Here is a 20,173-nt window from a genome sequence, read left to right on the forward strand (position 1 = left end):
CTGCAGGAAGGGAATCCCTCTGGTGATTTTGATTTGGAAACAGGAGCCTTGGGCCGGCCTGCTTGCCAGGGATTAGATTCCTGGCAGCAGATGTTTATCCCATTTCACTCAGCAGCGCACAATGGCCCCGGCGGGCCTCCTGCAGAGCTGACAATATGCACCATGAGTCTGAGCTCGACCAGCAAGGGTCTCGACTCCACCCTGGTGATGTCTGACTTGCCAAGTCTAACACTAGGAAAGCAGCCGGTAATCACCTTGCTCTCCACCACAAAGCGTTTGAGTTGTTTTTTTGTTTGTTTGTTGGTTTTTGTTTTTTTGGTTTTTTTGTGTTTTTTTTTTTTTCAGATTGAAAATTCCCCCTTCCTTAGCAACCAGAACCAGATTCTCACCCTAAGGAGGCCTTCCTTTGAGGGGACTCAAAAACCCCAGCTGTGATCTTTTTTTTTTTTTAAAGCTTTGCTGTGATTGCAATATCGTATGATGTAAGTGTCTGTCCAGGGCCTGGGCTTGCCCAGCTGAAAAGGATTAGACACTATGCATTCTTTTCTCCATGGGCCTCCTGCAGCAGGCCACACAACCCACACTGACGCGCAGAGTTGGCACCTGTGGATTCTTCCTAACTGTTGCAGCCAAGCCCTCGATGGGCACCTGCAACACCAGAGTGCAGTGGCCTCGCTGTTGATAAGCTCACTTCTCCCTGAGTGTTCTGATATTTTTGTGTCCGAGCATTACTAGCTTGTAAATGTCACGAGGAATGATTGAACCTTTGTGGGAAAGTAACCGTTTGACTAATTTCCTGTTCCAAAAAGCAAACAGGCCACCCTACGTATTTAGGAGTGGTTGTGACAGCCAGGTTGGGCATGCTTCAAGGTTATAGGATCAAAATGGGATTAGAAGAAGGCCAGACTGGTGTGGGCGCGACGCGAGCCCCCATGGGGCCTGGAGTCTTTTATAGTCTTCTTTAGGATTGGAGGTTTGTTAAGGTTGAACATGGTAATTTTCTCCAGAGTAAAGAGGTTTGGAGAATTAGTGCTGCAGTTGAGTTTTCATCCATGTCTTGATCATTGCATTATTTTAGGGGAAAAAACAAAAAAAAAAACATTGTATTCTAAAGTACTATGCAAATATTACCAAATGAAAATTTACCAGCTGGGATCCTCCCTTTTGTGAGAGAGGTTATTATGATTTATGCACTGGGCTCATTATTATAAAACTTACATTTACAGCAAATATTTCTAAGCTCTTATCACCCAAAATTTTGTCTTGTTCTTTTTTCTTTACAATGGTGCCCAAAGGCTGTTTGTTCACTATTCATGGAGGGTCCACAGAAATGACACAATAGGTTAGGTAAGGAACACATGTCATGATGAGGGGTTTCCACACTGACCTGCTGTGGGGCCGACTTAAATACACACTCGATTGTGAATAATTGGGGTTTCACAGTGCTAACCAGCTGTAGATTATAACTAACTGAAAACTGAGTGTATGCAGCCAGCAGTAAATGAACAGCGGTCACCTTTATTACTGAAGAAATGAAGCTTGCAGCAGTTTCCCGGGAATGTTTGACGAGAGAAAAGACTTTATAAACACAACTTTTCTCTCACACCACTCTCCCCCACAGGTATGGCTGCTGCTGCACCCTCTACCCTGCTCCGCAGGGGTTAATGGAGTCAACCTGTTTTTATAAGCTTGTGTTTTCATGCGCCAATTCCTCAGAGAAGGCTGACTCAAGGTGAAGTAGGAAAAACAACTCACTCCAATATACCTCAAACCCCAGGTCCCAGAGAGAGACAGGAATACAAAAGGCTTTTTTATTCATCAAATGCCACTTGAGGTGCCTTTCTATCTCACTTGGAGTTGTGAAGGTGACAGTGGGAGGTGACCCGCCTGGCTTCCATGATGCTAGTGTCACAGCATCATCTCAGGGGTCGCTTCCAGCGTTTCAGCAGCAGCACAACAGCACCCAAGAAACTCTCATTTGGCTCGCTGAAGGATGAAGACCCGATTTTCACCAACCTCTATGGCCGCCATGACTGGAGGTTGAAAGGTGCCCTGCATAGGGGTGACTTGTTACAAGGCAAAGGAGATGCTGCTGAAGGGACCTGAAAGGATCTTAGGTGAGATTCAGGCACTTCCTGTTTATGGGGCTGTGGTGGTGCTGGCTTCCCCACTGGCCTCAAGTGGAGTTTCATGAATAAGCCCTCAGAAGGCAGAGTCAAGTGTCTGGTGGCAGATGTGACAAGGGAGAGCCAGGGACCTGTGAGGACCAGCATGCACCATGACCCTCACAGACCAGTAGAGGGCTGCCTGGTGCGAGGCAGAGCCACCGGAGCCCAGGCTGCCTATATCTACATCTGAGGAGAATTCTACAATGCGGCCTCCGATCTGTAGGTAGCTATCTGAGAGGCCTATGAAGCAGGTCTGACTGGCAAGAACGCTTGCGGCTCTGACTAGGATTTGATGTGTTTGTGGTGCGTGGGGGCTGGGGCCTACATCTGTGGAGAGGAGACAGCATGTGTTCAGTCCATTGAGGAAAGGCAGGGAAAGCCAGCCCCGAAGCCGCCCTTTCCAGCAGACGTGGGAGTGTTTGGATGCCCCACAACCACGGCCAATGTGGAAATAGTCACTGTGTCCCCCACCATCTGCCATCGCAGGGGCACCTGGATTGCTGGCTTTGGCAGAGAATGCAGCTCGGGTACCAAACTGTTCAACATCTCTAACCGTTGTCAACCCCTGCACTGTGGAGGACGAGATGTCTGTGCCGCTGAAAGAGCTGATTGAGAAGCACGCTGGTGGTGTCACAGGTGGCTGGGACAAACCTCCTTGCTGCGATTCCTGGTGGCTCGTCCACTCCGCTGATCCCCACATCTGGATGTGAGACAGTGCTGGTGGACTTTGATGAACCGGTACAGGCCCCGACAGGCCTGGGTATGGCCGCAATGATTGGCATGGATCGTTCGACTGACACCGTGTGAAAGCCATCGCTCGGCTCATTGAGTTCTACAAGCATGAGAACTGTGGCCAGTGTACCCCATGTGATAAGTGTATCGACAGGATGAACAAGGTGATGGCCCGCTCTGTGACGGGGGATGCCCGGCCAGCTGAGACCGACTTCCTCTGGGAGATCAGCATGCAGACCGAGGGCCACCCCATTTGTGCTCTGGGTTGATGGGGCCACCTGGCCAGGACAGGGTCTGATCCAACACTGGAGCTGGAGGATCAGATGCTGCGGTTTGCCCAGCAACGCCAGGCGTGGCAGGCAGCCTTCTGAGCCCATACCCTAGCCTGGTAATCTCACAACCCTTTGGGACAGTAAACAGTGCTACTGACTCTCTAATCAAAAAAAGAAAGAAAGAACGAAAGAAAAAGAAAGAAAAGAAAGAAAAAAGAAAAAAAAAAAAAAAGAAAGAAAAGAAAAGAAGAAAGAGAAAGAAAGGAAAAAGAAAGGGAAAAGAAAAGAAAAAAAAAGAAGAAAAAAGAAAAGAAAGAAAAAGAAAAGAAAAAGAAGAAAGAAAGAAAGAAAGAAGAAGAAAGACAAGAAAAAGAAAGAAAGAAAGAAGAAAGAAAAAAGAAAGAAGGAAAGAAGAAAGAGAAAGAAAAGAAGAAAGAAAAAAGAAAAGAAAAGAAAGAAAGAAAAAAAAGAAAGAAAGAAAGAAAGAAAGAAATTTTTAAAGCCAGTTGATTTCAAAGCAGTTTCCTGAAGTTGAGTCTGAACTAAGGCACAGTGCCCACGGAGAACTTTCCTGAGAGGGTTGAAGTAAAAGAAGTAGGAATATTAACCCAAAAGACCCGAGTAAGTGTCAATCGAATAAAGAGAGACCTCAAAAAAGGAAATTGACCACCAGAAAGAGCAGGCTCAGAAGGCAGGAAACAACTGCCCCTTTAAAGGGACCGTTGAGACTTGCTCTGTGGAAGCCACCTTGATATACAAGCCTGACGCCTGCTTTCAACACCCATGACACAGTGGAAGCAGAGAACTGACTCAAGAGGTTGTATAAACACATATGCACAAAATTAATAATAATAATAATTGAAAAGATGTAACTAAGACTTCTGTAGTCACAAAACACAGCATGAAGTCCATCCCTCATTTCTATCCAACGTGTTACACACAAGAGCACGTGTTGGCACATAGATGAACTTTATAAACCGCTGCGTATTGCGAATTTGCGCATTCACACACCACACACAACCACACACACACACACACACACACACGCACACACACACACACACACACACACGAAATGTCAGGTTTGGTGTGACATATACTACGTCAAGCTTTGTGGTTCTGTTACTTAGGATAGGGCTGCTGGTGGCTTCGCTGGAGAGAAAGTCATAAGTAGTAATATGCCCTGTGCTTGGCTTGACAAGAACACCTCAGAGATGCCGGAACCGCTGCAGTTGAGAATGCTTGCTTGGGTCGAGCATAACACAGAGTTTCCTGGGAATGTTTGTGGAAGTGTCACCATCTTCACCGAATGAAAACATGAGTTCTCTCTGCCATTGTTTGTCAAAGGCCTTCTGTTTTCAAAAAAAGAAGTCCACTCTTTGCCAGCAATAGCCAAATGTCCTGGAGTTTTCCCCACAAGATTTATGGGGAAATGGTTTGAAACCTTCTAAACTTTTATTTTAATGTAAAGAGTTGGTGCGGGGGGGCTCACATTTTCTTACAATTCTAATCTTTGCTGAGCCACTGTGGGTGGTTTAGGTCTTTTGGTTTGGTTTGGTTTGGTTTGGTTTGGTTTGGGGGCGTCCTCCTTCCAAATTGGACTACAAGTTCCACCAGCAGAGGGGGCCTCAACGCTTCAAAACTCACAGGAAAGGGTTGGAAGAACCGCCACTGGGAACAGGCCACCCTCTGCTTGCTTGACACCCATCCTTCTCTCTTCTTTAAGATAAACCTGCCGGCCTTGGCTTCAGTCTTGCCAAGGGTATGACAGTCACAATTCAGGGTGAAATTCAGCGTCCAGCTTTCATGAGGATTTGATTGGCTGTGGTAAATATCTCAATAAAGGCAGACATCCAGTGACTGACACTTTTTAAATCTAGGTGGCAGTTGTGGGCTGACTAGGTGGGTACCCACCAGTGGGCACCCGTGCACATTTAGACATAAAAGGCTGGTTCTGGCTCCCGCCTTCCACAAACAAAAGGTGAACTCTGAAAAGCCTGCCCCACAGACGTTACTAATGTGAAGATGGGAGTGTACCGTCTGTGTGGAAATGTCGCCAAACCAGGCCCCGGGAGCTGTATGACTTTGGACATGTCATCTCATTTTTTTTTTATAATAGATTTTTTTTTTTTAAGATTATTATTTTGTCTCGACAAAACACCCAGCAGCAGGAGCTTGAGGGAGCTGGTTACATGTGTGCCTTGTAGAGCTGCTGCGATGGCTCAGCAGGTAACGGCCTTCCACACACGCAAAGACCTGAGTTCAAGGCCCAGAATCCAAGGCAGAAAAAGAGAACTGACTTCCAAAATTGGTCCTCCATGCTCACACCCACCATGTGCCTGTATTCACACACACACACACACACACACACACACCCACACACACACATGGGGGGGGAGGTAAAAATAACAAATAGGGTAAAAAAATAAAAATAAACTTGAAAGCAGGCAGCATAGTTGATGCCAATAAGCCCAGCACTCAAGAGGCTGAGGCAGGAGGATGGCTGGGCTACACAGTGAGGAGAGTGCACGACCCTGTCTCAAAACAAGTGTGCAAACAAAACCAAAGCACACCACAAAGGCTCTGTAATTCAAGAGGATTTAGAAGCAGGAATCAGGGTGACGCTCGCATCCACAGCCCAAGATTTGAAGAGGTTTCACGGGGCAGCATCCCTGCCAGGGCCCCACCCCAGGTGCACGCTGAAGCCATGCAGCAAAACTCCCCACACTCCAGGATATTGACTTTGGGCTCGGGAAAACCAGACATCATGTAATCACAGTTTGGAATTACAGTATCTAATAAAAGCCCACAAACTTGCCAGATTTTTTTTTTAGTCACTTAGCAAAGCCCTCTGTTTGGTAGGAAGTAGAGATGGAAAAGAAACTGAATGTGGAAGGAAGCCTCTGCACAAGGTCCAGTGTCTGCAGGGCAAGCACAGCCCATGGCAGGACTGTCCTCTAAGGAAGCGGCCCCCTGAAGAGAAGAAATGAAAAGCACCCGGAAAGGAAGCTTTATTCAGGGATCCTGGCAAGGACCCTCCCTCCCTCCATCCCTCCACCCACTCCCCAACCCCTCATCCATTTGTTCTGTCCAGACACCTGCTCTGTGATGAGGCCAATGGGCTTTCTTCACAGCTATGGGGGATTCCTGTAGACGGGCCTGCGCATTTGAGTGCATTGTATTAGGCGGTACTTTGGGCCTTGTAGGCGTGGGGCTAGGATGGACACACAAGGCTGCACGTGCTTGGTTTAATCCTCTGCTAGCACTGCCGTTAAATCCCTAGTAACTGATGAATGAGCGACTTTTCCTTTATGTTTGTGCGGGGTTTCAACCATTATGCAGCTGGACATCCTCTGTGCATCTGCTTGCCTTTCTGCAGAGCCCGTTGGCTTTCAACATGCCTGGCCAAGGCTGACTGAGCTGAGTGGTTCCCTCAGTGGTAGTGTGCAGGTTTGGGTCAGAGTCCGGGTCTGATATGCACTGCGGCGTGCCTTTTGCCCCTTTCCCTAGAAACTCAGAGTTGTGGGTTCTTTCTATTCTAAACATTCTAAGAATTAATTAATTTTAGAAGTAACATGAGAGGATTTCCTGGAAGTAAGATTAGCATAACTTCACACTGCTTGAGCACACAGTTGCCTCCTGGGGTGTTATATGTGTGTGTCCAACAAAGTGATCACCAGAGTTTTTACTTCATTTTGCACAAACTTCTCTGGACCCTTCATGCTTGGCCTTCTGTAAGTCAGGATCTGCGGCAGATTTTATAAGTCATTCTTTTTTCTTTCTTTCTTTCTTTCTTTCTTTAAACTTGTATAAGAGAGGGTCAGGAGGAAGAGAGGAGGAGGAGGCGGAAAGAAGAGAGGAGGAGGAGGCGGAGGAGGGGAGGAGGAGGAGACACAGAGAGAACATGTGCCAGACTGCTTGTGTAGAGGTCAGAGGACAACCTCAAGGTGTCGTTCTTGCCTCCTGCCTTGTTTTGAGATAGAGTAGCTCTTGTTATTCATGAGTGCATGTGCCAGGCCAGCTGGCTGGAGATTATCTCGCCTCTGGCTCCCATCTCCCCCACAGCGATGTTGAGATGCACACATGGGCACCACTGCATCCAGCTTTATGTAAACTCTGAGGTCTAAACTCAGTTTTCAGGTTCACACAGCAAATGCTCCGCCCTCTGAGGCATCACCTCCTCAGCTCCTGGAAGAGGTTCCTTTGAAAGGACCAAACACAACTTAATTAAACAATGAGTTATTTCTACAGTCCCAAGCCCATGGACTTGCGACTGGGCAGCCTCGTCAATATGCCCTCTCACACAACACAACACCCCTCTCACACAACACCCTCTCACACAACACCCTCTCACACAACACCCTCTCACACAACACCCTCTCACACAAGAGGAAGGTCAAAGTGGCCCCTGAGTGATAGACTTCCTTTTAATAGTCCAGCAACCTCCTTCTCCTAAAGCTACCTCCAAAGACAGAGCAGACAAGAAGCCAAACATGGTTCTAGACAAAGACAGAACTTATTGCTTCAAGTAGGAGTGGAGGAGAGACAGAAGATAAAGGGAGAAAGAGAACAGGTTTCTTGTAGGCATGGGAAGCACTCCTCAATAACAAAGCTACACCATTGCTGAAAACCATTGTGGTCACTAATAGGGTGGCAGGCACAGCACAAGAGGGGAGGTATCATGCCTGCTTGCCTGGTAGAAATAGTGGCAAGTGGCTCCAACCAGAAGATGTCAGCTCCCCACTCCTTACTGTTTTATGCAGTTCGATGGGTGTCCCTAAGCATTGTTCAAGTCCTGGGTGGCTTCTGTAGAGTAAGGGACTGGAGATTTGGGAGCAATAGGGCTTCCTGGCAGACTGTTCTGACCATCCAAGGGTGGGTGAACTAGTTATAACCTAAGTAGGGTGTGGACATTCACAAGGAGTCTTCCTGTGAGAATTCCTGTACAGGGCATCTCTCGGGCTTTAGGGCAAAGTCCAAATTACCTAGAGTCTTGACTTCACCTCTGCTATGTAGTTCTTTCCACAGACAAAGAAGGTGCCTTGGTTGCACTAAAGGGACCTGTGTTGCTTCTGTGCATTGTCAGAGTTCTATGGAAAGACTTTTTTTGTTTTGTTTTGCTTTGTTTTAAGTAGATATTTATTTTGATGTGTATGGTTTGTTTGTTTATTTGTTTATTTGCCTGCATGTACATCTGTGCACAGCATGTATAAAGTGCTGCCAAAGGCCATAAAAGGGTGTCAGATCCCTTGGAACTAGAATCACAGATGGTTACGAGCTGCCATGTGGTTGCTGGGAATAGAACCCAGGTCCTCTGGAAGAGCAGCCAGTGCTCTTAATCACTGAGCCATCTCTCCATCTTCTAGAAAGGCATTCTTCCTCTCTTCACCCATGCTCTGAAACACCACTGCCCAAAATGGCCTTGGCATGCCCCTCATCGTGGCTACACTTCAGACAAGGTGTTTGTTTATGCTTGCTTCTTTTCCCATCCTAAATTCTGACTTCTCTTTTTTTTTGGAATGTTTTTAAAGGAGACGTGTGTGTGTGTGTGTGTGTGTGTGTGTGTGTGTGTGTGTGTACATATACACACTGATGTTTTGTTTGTTTTGTTTTCAGGTACTATGGATCAAATTCAGGACACTAGGCTATGCACACACCTGAGAATACATAGATAATTTTTTAAGTCTCTTGCTTGTTACCGAAGAAAGTCTTCTCAAGGACATAGGAGTGATGACTCAAAAGACAATCATCAAAGGAGAGACCATCCTTCCTATGTCTGAGCCACACACCCTCTGCCCAACTTTACTGGCATCCACCCTGTAAAACTACCATCTGTTGAGAAGACCTGAGAAGGTGGCTTTCTCTTGGCTGAAGCCACATAGCAGATGGCTCGACCTGCCTCTGCCACTGCCTAAGACTCCTATGCTCTGTTTCAGCAGAGTTGATTCAGGGCTGAGTTCTGACTTCCACCAACCTCCACAGCCTTGAATAAAATCCTCAAGCCCTGCTTAACATTGCCTGGTGCACGTCCTATGCTGCCATCGATAATGCAGATATACCACAGCCAAAACGTGTTGTGTTCCTCAAACTCTCATTGCTTTATGAAGGATCGTGGCTCAGTTGTATCAGGCAATGTGCCTTTTGCTTTGTGCATCTTCCTGGAGGACTTTGAGAAGGCATATCTGAGTTAAGGTTGACAGAGAGAGAGGGGACATACCACATTCCATAAACGGAGCTCTGTCAGGGAAACAGGAAGAGGCTGGCTGGAGCAGCCCTCTGTGGGCTTTACTGAGTTTCCTCATGCAGTGTCTGAGAGACCCCTTAGCTCACATTGGGCACCATCAGAGGCATTTTACAACATGATCTCATTGAACTAAAACAACCCTTTGAAGCATTTTTTATTATTATTAATAGGCCACTGTTTTCAGACAAGGCACAGCTCTTCCTCCGTGGATACTTAAGTTAGCCTGTTGAGCATAGGGCGCTGGCATTTGATTCTAGTGACCAAGCATACTACTAGGTTTTACTATAAGAACCAAAGAACACAAAGGACATGGGGACAGGACCAGCAGATCTGCTCAAGTATCTGAGTCAAGTCTCTATGAGACAGGGATTTCCTCATTTCGGAATTAAGAGCCCACAGCACCTGCAGCATCTACCATGCTTTGGTCCATCACACAGACTTGGACAAGCATGCTTGGTTCCCAGTTGTTCCCCACGACAGAGGGGATTTTCTGTACAAGTCTCTGTGGAGGTTTTCTTTAAGTCTGTGCTGAATGAGACAAGCCAGAGGCTCCAGGAGAAGGGCCTGTTTCTCTGCCGTGTGCCATGGTGACAGTCTCTGAGAGCAGATGGACAAGGAGTCCTTTCCTCTGTGCAGGGAAGACCTCGGCTGATGTTGGTGATTCGTGCTGACCGTGAACCGGCAGCTTTGATGGTCCTTACAGCAGACTCTGAACCCAGCATGCCTAGCACCTTTCAACTCCTTGCTTGCTGCTTCCAACTTTCTTCCTTCCCCTGCTGTCTTAGAAGGAAAAGACCCAGGGCCCAGCCACTGATGCTGCTCAAATCAAAGAAGAAAACCAAGCAGAATGACGCATTAACTTCAGCTATGGTCACTTCCCGGGACCTCCTAGTTCCCAGAAGAGTTCCAGCCAGTGTGCGAGGACTGGAAGCCAGACTAGCAGCCCAGTTGGTGTCATCATTCTTGGGGAATTCCCTTTCTCACTCTTTGGAAAGCCAATCGCTGAATCTGTGCCTTGCTACACTCCAGGGCTGTTAGAAGCTCAATGAAATAACGTCTGTAAAGCCTCAGTAAACTGTAAATGCTTTACAATGTAAGGGAGTATTATAAACCACAGTAACGGCGATGCTTTATTGCTTTTAGTAAACTACTGGCTGGAACTGCAGGAAGGGAATCCCTCTGGTGATTTGATTTTGGAAACAGGAGGCCTTGGGCCGGCCTGCTTGCCAGGGATTAGATTCCTGGCAGCAGAGGTTTATCCCATTTCAGTTCTCAGCAGCGCACATTGCCGCAGCGGGCCTCCTGCAGAGCTTGACAATATGCACCACTGAGTCTGAGCTCGACCAGCAAGGGGTCTCGACTCCACCCTGGTGATGTCTGACTTGCCAAGTCTAACACCTAGGAAACAGCCGGTATCACCTGCTCTCCACACAAAGCGTTTGTTGTTTTTTTTTTTTTGTTTGGTTGGTTTTTTGTTTTTTTTTTGGTTTTTTTTTTTTTTTTTTTTTTTTTCAGATGAAAATTCCCCTTCCTTAGCAACCAGAACCAGATTCTCACCATAAGGAGCCTTCCTTTGAGTGGACTCAAACCCCAGATGTTGATCTTTTTTTTTTTTTAAAGCTTTGCTGTGATTGCAATATCGATGATGTAAGTGTCTGTCCAGGGCCTGGGCTTGCCCAGCTGAAAAGGATTAGACACTGATGCATTCTTTTCTCCATGGGCCTCCTGCAGCAAGGCCACACTAACCCACACTGACTGCAGCAGAGTTGGCACCTGTGGATTCTCCTAACTGTTGCAGCCAAGCCCTCGATGGGCACCTGCAAACACCAGAGTGCAGTGGCCTCGCTGTTGATAAGCTCTCACTTCTCCCTGAGGTGTTCTGATTATATTTGTGTCCGAGCATTACTACTGGCTTGTAAATGTCACGAGAATTATAACCTTTGTGGAAAGTACCGTTTGACTAATTTCCTGTTCACAAAGCAAACAGGCCACCCTACGTATTTAGGATGTGGTGCTGACAGCCATGTTGTGGCAGCTTCAAGGTTATAGGATCATAATGGGATTAGATAAGCCAGACTGTGTGGCTCAGACGCTAGCACTTTTAAAGCATGAAAATTCCACAGAAAAAAAAATAGGCAACAATCATGACCAGAAAGTAAACTATAGGCAGCCCCACAAGAGAAAAGAACACTACTGCAGTAGTGCTGGGGACTCAATAGCCCCCACGGGGCATTTTCTAGAATACATGTTAAGATGATAAATATTTTAGGATAAAGACAGAAACAGAGTCATAAATTTTAAAGCACAGACAGGAGTTTCCTATTTGAAAATGTAACGGAGAAGAGCGGAATGGATGGCGAGAGTCTGGCACTCTGGAGAGCAGCAGACAACACGCCACATGGATGCCTTTGCCATTTTAAATTATCTGTTTCTTTTTAATTGACCAGATTAATTATTCCCACCTTGTCACTTGGCAGGTAGGGTCACTGTGCCTTTTCACCACATTGATGAACCTGCTCACGTTTCCTCTGTGTAATTAAGACTGTGAGTTGCAGGTCACGTGCTGAAATTGGGTTCGTGGATAGCCAGCTTAGTCTTTATTAAAGAAAATATATGACACGGAGCATTTCTCACCCCAAGAGCATTGACTCTCTGCAAAAGGTTTCCTCCGCTTGTCAGAGGAGAGTGGTGACTCTGTCCCTTTGTTTTGTCTAGTAGAAACCCGGGCCTGTGAAGGTGACAGCATCGGTCAAGGGCTCGACACTTAACGGCAGCGGATGGATTCATGTTCAAGAGTCTCTATTGTCATGAGAGTCCTGAGCGAGTCCTTTCATGAGCTATTTGAAAGGAAATATCTTTGGAAATGCTGCTGACTTAATTAAGAGACAGATATTGCCCTCTTGAGTTATCTTTGTTTCTAGGCCGTTTAGGCAACACTGAAAACACTAGAAGGCACTCAACTCACCACTTTGACTAACAGCAGCTCAACCCAGCAGAGAAGGCTTCGTCTGCGGTGTCTACAGCCCCCAGGAGAGCAAGGTTTAATAAAAAGCCAAACCAAACTTGTCAACCAAAACATTTGGTTCATTCAGAACTTCCAGATCTCAGCCTGGTTCCCAGTGTTAACACATTTCCTCTCCCTGCCCAGCACCTGAGTGGGATTTGTCCCATAAATATGAGTCTGACAGGATGACCTGAGCATGAGAGAAACTGATTACTTCCCAGTGACTGGTTTTGCTTGGCATGGGGGCACATGCCTGTAAACCTGGCCTGTTCAAGATGGACCTGTCTCAAAACAAAACAGCAATAACAAAAGATCCTCTTTGCTGCTGGCCACAGGACCTAAAAGAGGAATGACACTGTGCACGGTGGTGGCACAGAAAGCGCATACAAAGCCCTGCTGGCATTGTCCTAGCACAGAGGGATGGAGGCCAAAGACACAGCACCTGGCCTTTGCACACCTCTCGGAAGAAATGGAATCTTCTAGTCACAGGCAATAACTAAGCTGTTTTAATCAACCCTGACAGAACTTCTCCAGCACATAACACACGGCAGTTCCTAATATTTATAGTGACGCTCACATTCTCAACCTCCGGTCCCACCGCTGTAAAACTTTACAGTGTTCTTTGTCCACTGAGATTTCAGGTGGGTAATGGCTACGTTAGCCTCCAAGCCAAAACGTGAGAGCGGTAGTGGCCCCTGTGTGCTCCCATAAAGGCAGGTCGGCGTGTGTCTGTGCCTTAAATAGGTGCTGAAACACGCACGTTCGCAGAGCTGGAGTCAGATGAATGGCGTTTCCTCCCCTTGGCCTCTGCTTTGGCGGACTGCCTCACGACAGAGACCGCTGAGAGCTGACTACAGTGGCTCACTGTGGCTCTATCATTAGCACAAAAGGGCAAAGGTTAAATGCTTTACGGCCATTGTTGGGGAAACTGGAAGCAGGGAGGTTTTTTATCTGATTAGAGCATTTCAAATTCATATCACAGGCATGTGTGCAAATAGCTGGAATAGAAAGAAAAGCATATTCATTTCAGCATCTTCATATGTTGCTGGAGCCAGTTTTCTTCTGGCCCCAAATTGTTTAATGCCCTGGCGAGCTGAAGGCTGGGTCTCTGGAGAGCACAACACTTTAAATGAATCATGTTCAGAGACATGAGGCCAGAAAAGTAACCAAACTACCTTATTCCAGGGCCAATGTCACCACAGAGGCAGCGCCACTGCAAATGACAGCAAGTCCATCTCTGCCTGCACTCCAGAACAGGCTGCCGAGAAGCAAAACATCAGCCTTGGGGTCAACACCCCTCTTCATCTCAGATTCTCCTGTGCTGACAGAGGGACAGACAGCCCCAGCCCCAGGGGAGCCATGCATATTGTCATGACCGTACAGATGACCTGAGTTCCAGAGGGCAACATCCTCCTCGACAGTGACCTCTCAGTCCCGGGTAGCCCCATCTCCCAGTGTCTCCCTATCAGTTTGGCCTTCTCCTCTCTCTCTCTCTCTCTCCTCTCTCTCTCTCGCCCTCTCTCTCTCTCTCTCTCCTCTCTCTCTCTGCTCTCTCTGCCCTCTCTCTCTCTCTCTCTCTCTCTCTCTCTCTCTCGCCTGTCTTGGGTTAGTATCTCTCCTTGAAGTCAGGAGAGTCTGGATCGGAAACCTTGAATCCTGCAAGGGGAGACACTATAGGAGCCGTGGCTTTAAGAGTCCATCCCACCATCTGAAAAAGTGAACAAACTACATACAAGTAGTGATCCGAGGAACCCAGTCTCACAGTGCCAGTTTTCAGTAGGCCTGTGTTTGTGTTACATGCTCTTTCAGACCCAGAAATTCTGCTACTTTCACTGCTGTAATGATTAATATTTTGGTCGCCTAATGTTTAGGTTAAACTGGCCTCCTCTCTAATTCCAACTTGTTTGTTTGTTTGTTTTTGTCAAGACAGGGTTTCTCTGTGTAGCCCTGGCTGTCCCAGACTCACTTTGTAGACCAAGCTGGCCTCAAACTCATAGAGATCTGTCTGCCTCTGCCTCTCAAGTGCTAGGATTAAAGGTGTGCGCCACCACTGCCCGGCCTTTTGTATGATACTTAAATATGTTTATACATTTCTTATATATAAAAAATTCTGTTTATTTTTACTGAAGCTTTGAAATTCTTCATAGTATGCTTTGTTAAAAATAACTTCAAGGAACCTACTTACAAAAAGTCAATACCCCCAATCCTGATATTACCTTGTTTTGAATTGAACGTGATCACTTTAGGATTTCCTATGTCACTTCCTCCATAATGTCCATCTTTTTACATCAGAGATAGTGCAGTGTGCTCGCTCTGCTGCTACATCAGAGAGGGTTCCAGGACAAACCCACAAGTCAACAGCCTCCCCGCGCCTATCCGTCAGCCAGCCTAGGTACCCTTCCACAGGCATGCTGGATGCTCAGCATCTTGCATGCGGAGACTCTTGCATGGAGGTACAGACTGAGAGATCATAAGCTTCAGAGTATCTCCTTGGGGCTCCTGGGTAGGGAACGAACCTGTGACTCAGGAAGTTATAATTCTTTCTGTAAAATCCAGTACCAGTAAACTCAATGTCTACTTTTTAAGCCAAATCTGCTTGACCCAAAATGCCTTCCCTTCTGTTTCACAGGTCCTCTCGAGGGCAAGAGAAGAATCCACGGGCACCCATCGCACATCTCCATTCTCTGGCTTTGGCAGACATCACTGTTGGGAGAAGGCAAAGTGGCATGAGTTTGTACAGGGACTCAGGGGCCTGAGGCAGCCATGCCTGCCCCACTACTTGTCACATAGCTCCAGGTTTATGTCCTTCCTACAGGACAGTGCAGGACCTGGAATTTGAGGTAAAGCTTTCACAAAATGAAAGCCAAGTAAATAGCATTCCGAACGCAAAGTGCAGGTGTCTCTGTAAAATGTCTGTGGTGTGGGCAGCTGGCAGTACAAATGGCTCCCACTGATCTGGTAAGCCTTGCCCTCTCCTCAGCAACGCTGTGTGCATCAGTGATTAAACCAGTGTCCAGCAGGGAGCCTGTGAACCACTTCTCCGTCTTATCAATTTCTTTCTCCATAAGTTTCGTTAGAAATGGCAATTTCCAGAAAGGGAAGGAACACTCTTGACACCTCAAAATAATCTTATTGCTCCTTTACCCTGACACCCAGTCTTGGTAGGAGAGCCATTTCTACAGTCTCCTACAATGTGGTGTGGTGAGTAGAAGCAGACAGAGTTCTGTTAGCATCTGCTTTGTTATGCACCATCTCCACGACCTGGAGCGAGTTATCTGACATCGTAAGAATTCTAGGTATCTCATCTGGAAAATTGAGATGTCTCTATATTCCTTACAGAGGTGACACATGGAGTTTGTATAATCTCAGATCCCAATGCATTCTAGAGGAAATGAAAGATTTTTATTTGTTGTTAGTAAGAATTCCAGGGGCTGGAAAGATGGCTCATCAGTTAAGAGCACTGACTGCTCTTCCAGAGGTTCTGAATTCAATTCCCAGCAACCACATGGTGGCTCACAACCATCTATAATGAGATCTGATTCCCTCTTCTGACCTGCAGGTGTACAGGCAGGCAAAACACTGTATATACATAATAACAAATAAATAAATCTTTAAAAAAAAAGAATTCCAGGTTAAGGTGGTCATTTACAGTTACCCCAAAACATATTACCACTATTCATAGTCAAAGCTTGGAACTACTTGGATCTTCATTCAAGTACACAAAAGTGGATTTTGTCCTAGAAAGAAAGCCTCTGTCTGTCCTGGCACAGGAAACCCCATTCATGACCAGTCAGGAAGGGCTGACAAGCTCCAGCCACTCTGTTTGACCTCTAGAAAACCAGTAGGTCTGGCCAGTTTCAGCTCCCTTGCCCCTCAGTCTGATGGTAAGGGGAAACTGACTCATCGGGCAGATGTTTGCACATCTGTCTAGATCAGCAGACCTTAAAACCCTTTGGGGTGGTATATTAGATGCCCCGCATATCAGATATTTACATTGAGATTTGTAAAAGCAAAATTACAGTTATGAAGATGGAAGTAAATGATTTTATGGTTGGGAGTCACCACAACATGAGGAACTGTATAAAAGGGTCACAGCGTTAGGAAGATTGGAAACCAGGGCACTAGATGGTGTTTAGTGTAATCAGTCTGGGAGCCAGCCTGAACTGGTCCCTCTTCCTTGATGCTTTGGGCTTTGCCTAGACATAAGCCTGGGCTCAGAAAAAGGCCTAGTAGAGTGCCACACAGAGCACTGATCTGGAACGCAACCCGAGTAAGCGGCAGAGGGCCACGGCAGTTCTCAGTTTGGATCTCTGGACCCTCACACACAGAAACACCAAACTCTCAGCTGTGAGTTCACAACAGTCTTTTCCTGAGGCCTCCTCATTCCAGGGCTAATGCTGAAAGTGCTGCCCACTCTGGGGGGAGGGGATTCTCCCTCAGGACAACCTTCTAGGAGAGATGTGTCTCTTAGTTGATTCCAGATTCAGTCAAATTGGCTGTGTTGGCAGAGCGGTGAGTGGCGTGATGTTTCCTTGGGGCAGTTAGTGAGTCAAGGACAAGAGAATGAATCCCTCAGTCAAACCTGCAGAGGGGACCGGAAAGCAAGCCCTGTGCCTTCCTACTGGCAGCCTCATATTTCTGTAGTGTTTCATATGCATTCACGTAATGGAGAAATGAACAAATGACCAAAGGAGGTGATGTGTGAGGTTAATAAAACAGAAGCAAGCACCCCACAGAAGATAGTTACTCTAAGCCCACAGAAGATAGTTACTCTAAGCCCACAGAAGATAGTTACTCTAAGCCCACAGGAGATAGTTACTCTAAGGCTGTGACCAACCTCAGGGTGGGGAAAGTGGTTGGAATGTCAAAACATCTCGTCAGCCAGGTGCTTCTCCCAGTGTCAATTAAGCTGAGCAATAAAACTCCATAATGTTACTGATGCCAGTGCTTTTGCTTGAAACCATGGGGGAGCCTGAAACTGTGGACTCCAGCTTGAGTTTGACCTTAGACACATTGTAGTTCAGCTCCTTAGCCCTCTGCTTTGGTTTTCGAGTCTAATCTGCTAAAGCCTCGTGCAGCACTCTCGTCCAAATCTTCACTTAAAAGAAAGAGTTTGATGCAAAATTTTCAACAAAGCTAAAGTAATAGCACAGCGGAGGAAATCTAATGCATCCATTAGGTCATTTGCCGTCTCGGGATAAGTAGGACCTAGAGAGATGAAAAAGCCAGGATCCCGTGCCTGTGCAGGAGGTGGCCAGTAAAGATATCCATCAGGACAGAGTATTCTAAGACTTCTAGTTTTCTGGATGTGCCCCTTTGATGGTTGTTTAGCACAATAAGCAAAACCGAACAGCCAGTGTCTGCTTGTATTGTCACATAGCATCCAAATATCCTCGTGGTCTAGCTAAGATACTCACAAACATTCACAGTGCTCCTTGAAAACACCACTAACAATGGCTGCACAGGGGCTGGAGAGATGGCTCAGCGGTTAAGAGCACTGGCTGATCTTCCAGAGGTCCTGAGTTCAATTCCTAGCAACTACATGGTGGCTCATAACCGTCTGTAATGAGATCTGATGCCCTCTTCTGGTGTGCATGAAGACAGTGTGCTTATATACATAAAATAAATAAATCTTTTTTAAAAAAGCAAAACAATGGATGCATTAGGGCTGTAGAGATGACTCAGTAGTTAAGAGTGTGTGCTGTGTGCTGCTCTTGTAGAGGGCCCAAGCTTAACACCCAGCACCCACAATAGACTGCTCATTGGATCCAACACCCTCTTCTGGGCTCCGTGAGCACTGCACTTCTGTGTGCATACCTACCCACAGATACACATCATCTTTAAATGATTTTTTTAAATATAATTAAAGTGTGGTGCTTCAAATTAACAATAACAACCAAAAGGGTTACAGTGGATGTCCATTTTACTCAGACAAAAGATTTTAGGGTATGTAAGAAAAACTCAAAGAGAACAGAAAGGTACACAATAGTAAGAAAACGGCTCCTTCCTGTGTGGCTCCATCTCATTCCTCCCTGGAGAGACCCACAGCTCACGATTTCCCAGGTGCCCTTCAGAGGTGTGTCTGTGCTTATATGCACACACGTAGTGTATGCCATTTTTCACAAAACATCGGTATGTTCTACAGATGTGCTTTTCAAATCCATATTATAAAGACATTATTAGAAAACACTTTTGAATAAAATTAATCATCAATGAATAAACGAATGATAGACACAGTACATCCTATCAAACCCTAAAAAAAGGTAACTCCATTATAAGTTACCCACACATTCTTACCAATCTGCCCCCACTTTCTGGCTCCTGAATGACCTGCTCTCACCCTTTAAGTAAGGGCATTTGTGACTGTGGCTTCCACGCTCTTCTTCGTGCAGGGTCTTTGGGCAGACAGCACCAAGAGAGGATGAACAGAGCCATGTATGCTGTGACCATCTGATCCCACAGCCTCTGAAATCTCGCAGGTAGTTTTGATTAACCCCGAGTTACAGGATCGCTGTTGTCTCAAGGAGTCTATAAACTTTTTTTTTTTTTTTTCAAATAAACCTCAGGCCGCACATGCCTTAAATTAAGTAGAATGTAGGAGTCTTACAACATTAATTTGGTTCCCCACGTGCCAACAGCGAGTCTTCTAAACTTTAGAATCTAACGTCGTTGGAGAACTGAACTGTCCTAACGCCTTCAGAGCCTCAACAGCAGAGATCAGTTTGAGTTCTGGCTCCTGCTGCGGAAGAGCAGATTCGGAGCTGCCCAGTGTGGAATAACACTTCATTTCTCAAGAGGTTGGAGCTCACCGGGCCTTGAACCTTCAGACTGTAGCTCTACTCCAACCTTTCCTCCGGAGCTCACTGAAGCAGAGGCCTCTGACCCAACAAGAGCGCAGCGTGCCCTGGAAATCTTTCAAGAGCCTCAGCCTTCCGCAGGGGCCTGCAGAGGGAAGCCCCACCGAGGCTGACTTCACTGGCATCATTGTCATCTCTCTAACCAACAGGGTGCCCCAGTCTCCGCTCCCCGGCTCCCCGGCTCCCCAGCAGCCAGCACGCAGAGAGGTGGCAAAAGTCAGCTCTCACCACCCATTCCAAGGAATTCTCTGAACTGCCGTCTCTTCCCTACCCCGTGTTACACAAAGACCTCAGGGGTGACACGGATGGTACCTGGAACATTCTTTACGCACCGGGACGACATCCGTGGAAATGGTCGTTATAGACATTGTCTTCTTTCCACAGCCGGACACCGCGATGGACGGGAACCCACAAAGGGATCAGGCACAAGGGAATTTGCATCGCAACTTAGACTCGCAGCCTCCATCACGAACTCAGCTTCTCAATCCAAGGTGCACATTGTAGCATACGCCGAGCACTCGAGAAAGTAAGACCAGATTTCACATCCTCAGGAGTGGGTGGTGACTGTGACCTGCACCGGACACCAAATCAGTTACCTTCTTTAACATGGATGTCAACAGCAGCAGCGGAGAGGGTGAGATCAATGTGCCTCAAACGCCAGGGCAGAAAAAGTCCAGCTGTGTGGTGATTGACTCAGACTCTGGTTCTGACTCTCTCTGTGAGGAAAAGAGAGCTAAGATCTCTGAAATAAGCACTAACGATGAATCTTCTGACACTCATCACCCCAGAGACCAGAAGCTTCCACTAATTGTTATCGATGATGATGAAGAAGATGGCAATCCCTCTCTGAGGGATTCTGAGCAGAAAAGAAATGATTCCGGTGATGAGCGCCAAAC

General features: G+C 46.7%; 1 protein-coding gene and 1 pseudogene across 1 annotated transcript in view; one reads left to right on the forward strand and one right to left on the reverse strand.

Moving 5' to 3' along the window:
• Positions 1 to 20,173, reverse strand: part of Hnrnpa3 (heterogeneous nuclear ribonucleoprotein A3) — a 397,554-nt gene that overhangs the window by 89,999 nt on the left and 287,382 nt on the right. The gene's annotated exons all lie outside the window — the stretch shown is intronic.
• LOC127207650 (NADH dehydrogenase [ubiquinone] flavoprotein 1, mitochondrial-like) lies at positions 1,900 to 3,271 on the forward strand (annotated as a pseudogene).

This window comes from Acomys russatus, chromosome 24 (genome assembly GCF_903995435.1).
Source record: "Acomys russatus chromosome 24, mAcoRus1.1, whole genome shotgun sequence".
NCBI lineage: Eukaryota > Metazoa > Chordata > Mammalia > Rodentia > Muridae > Acomys > Acomys russatus.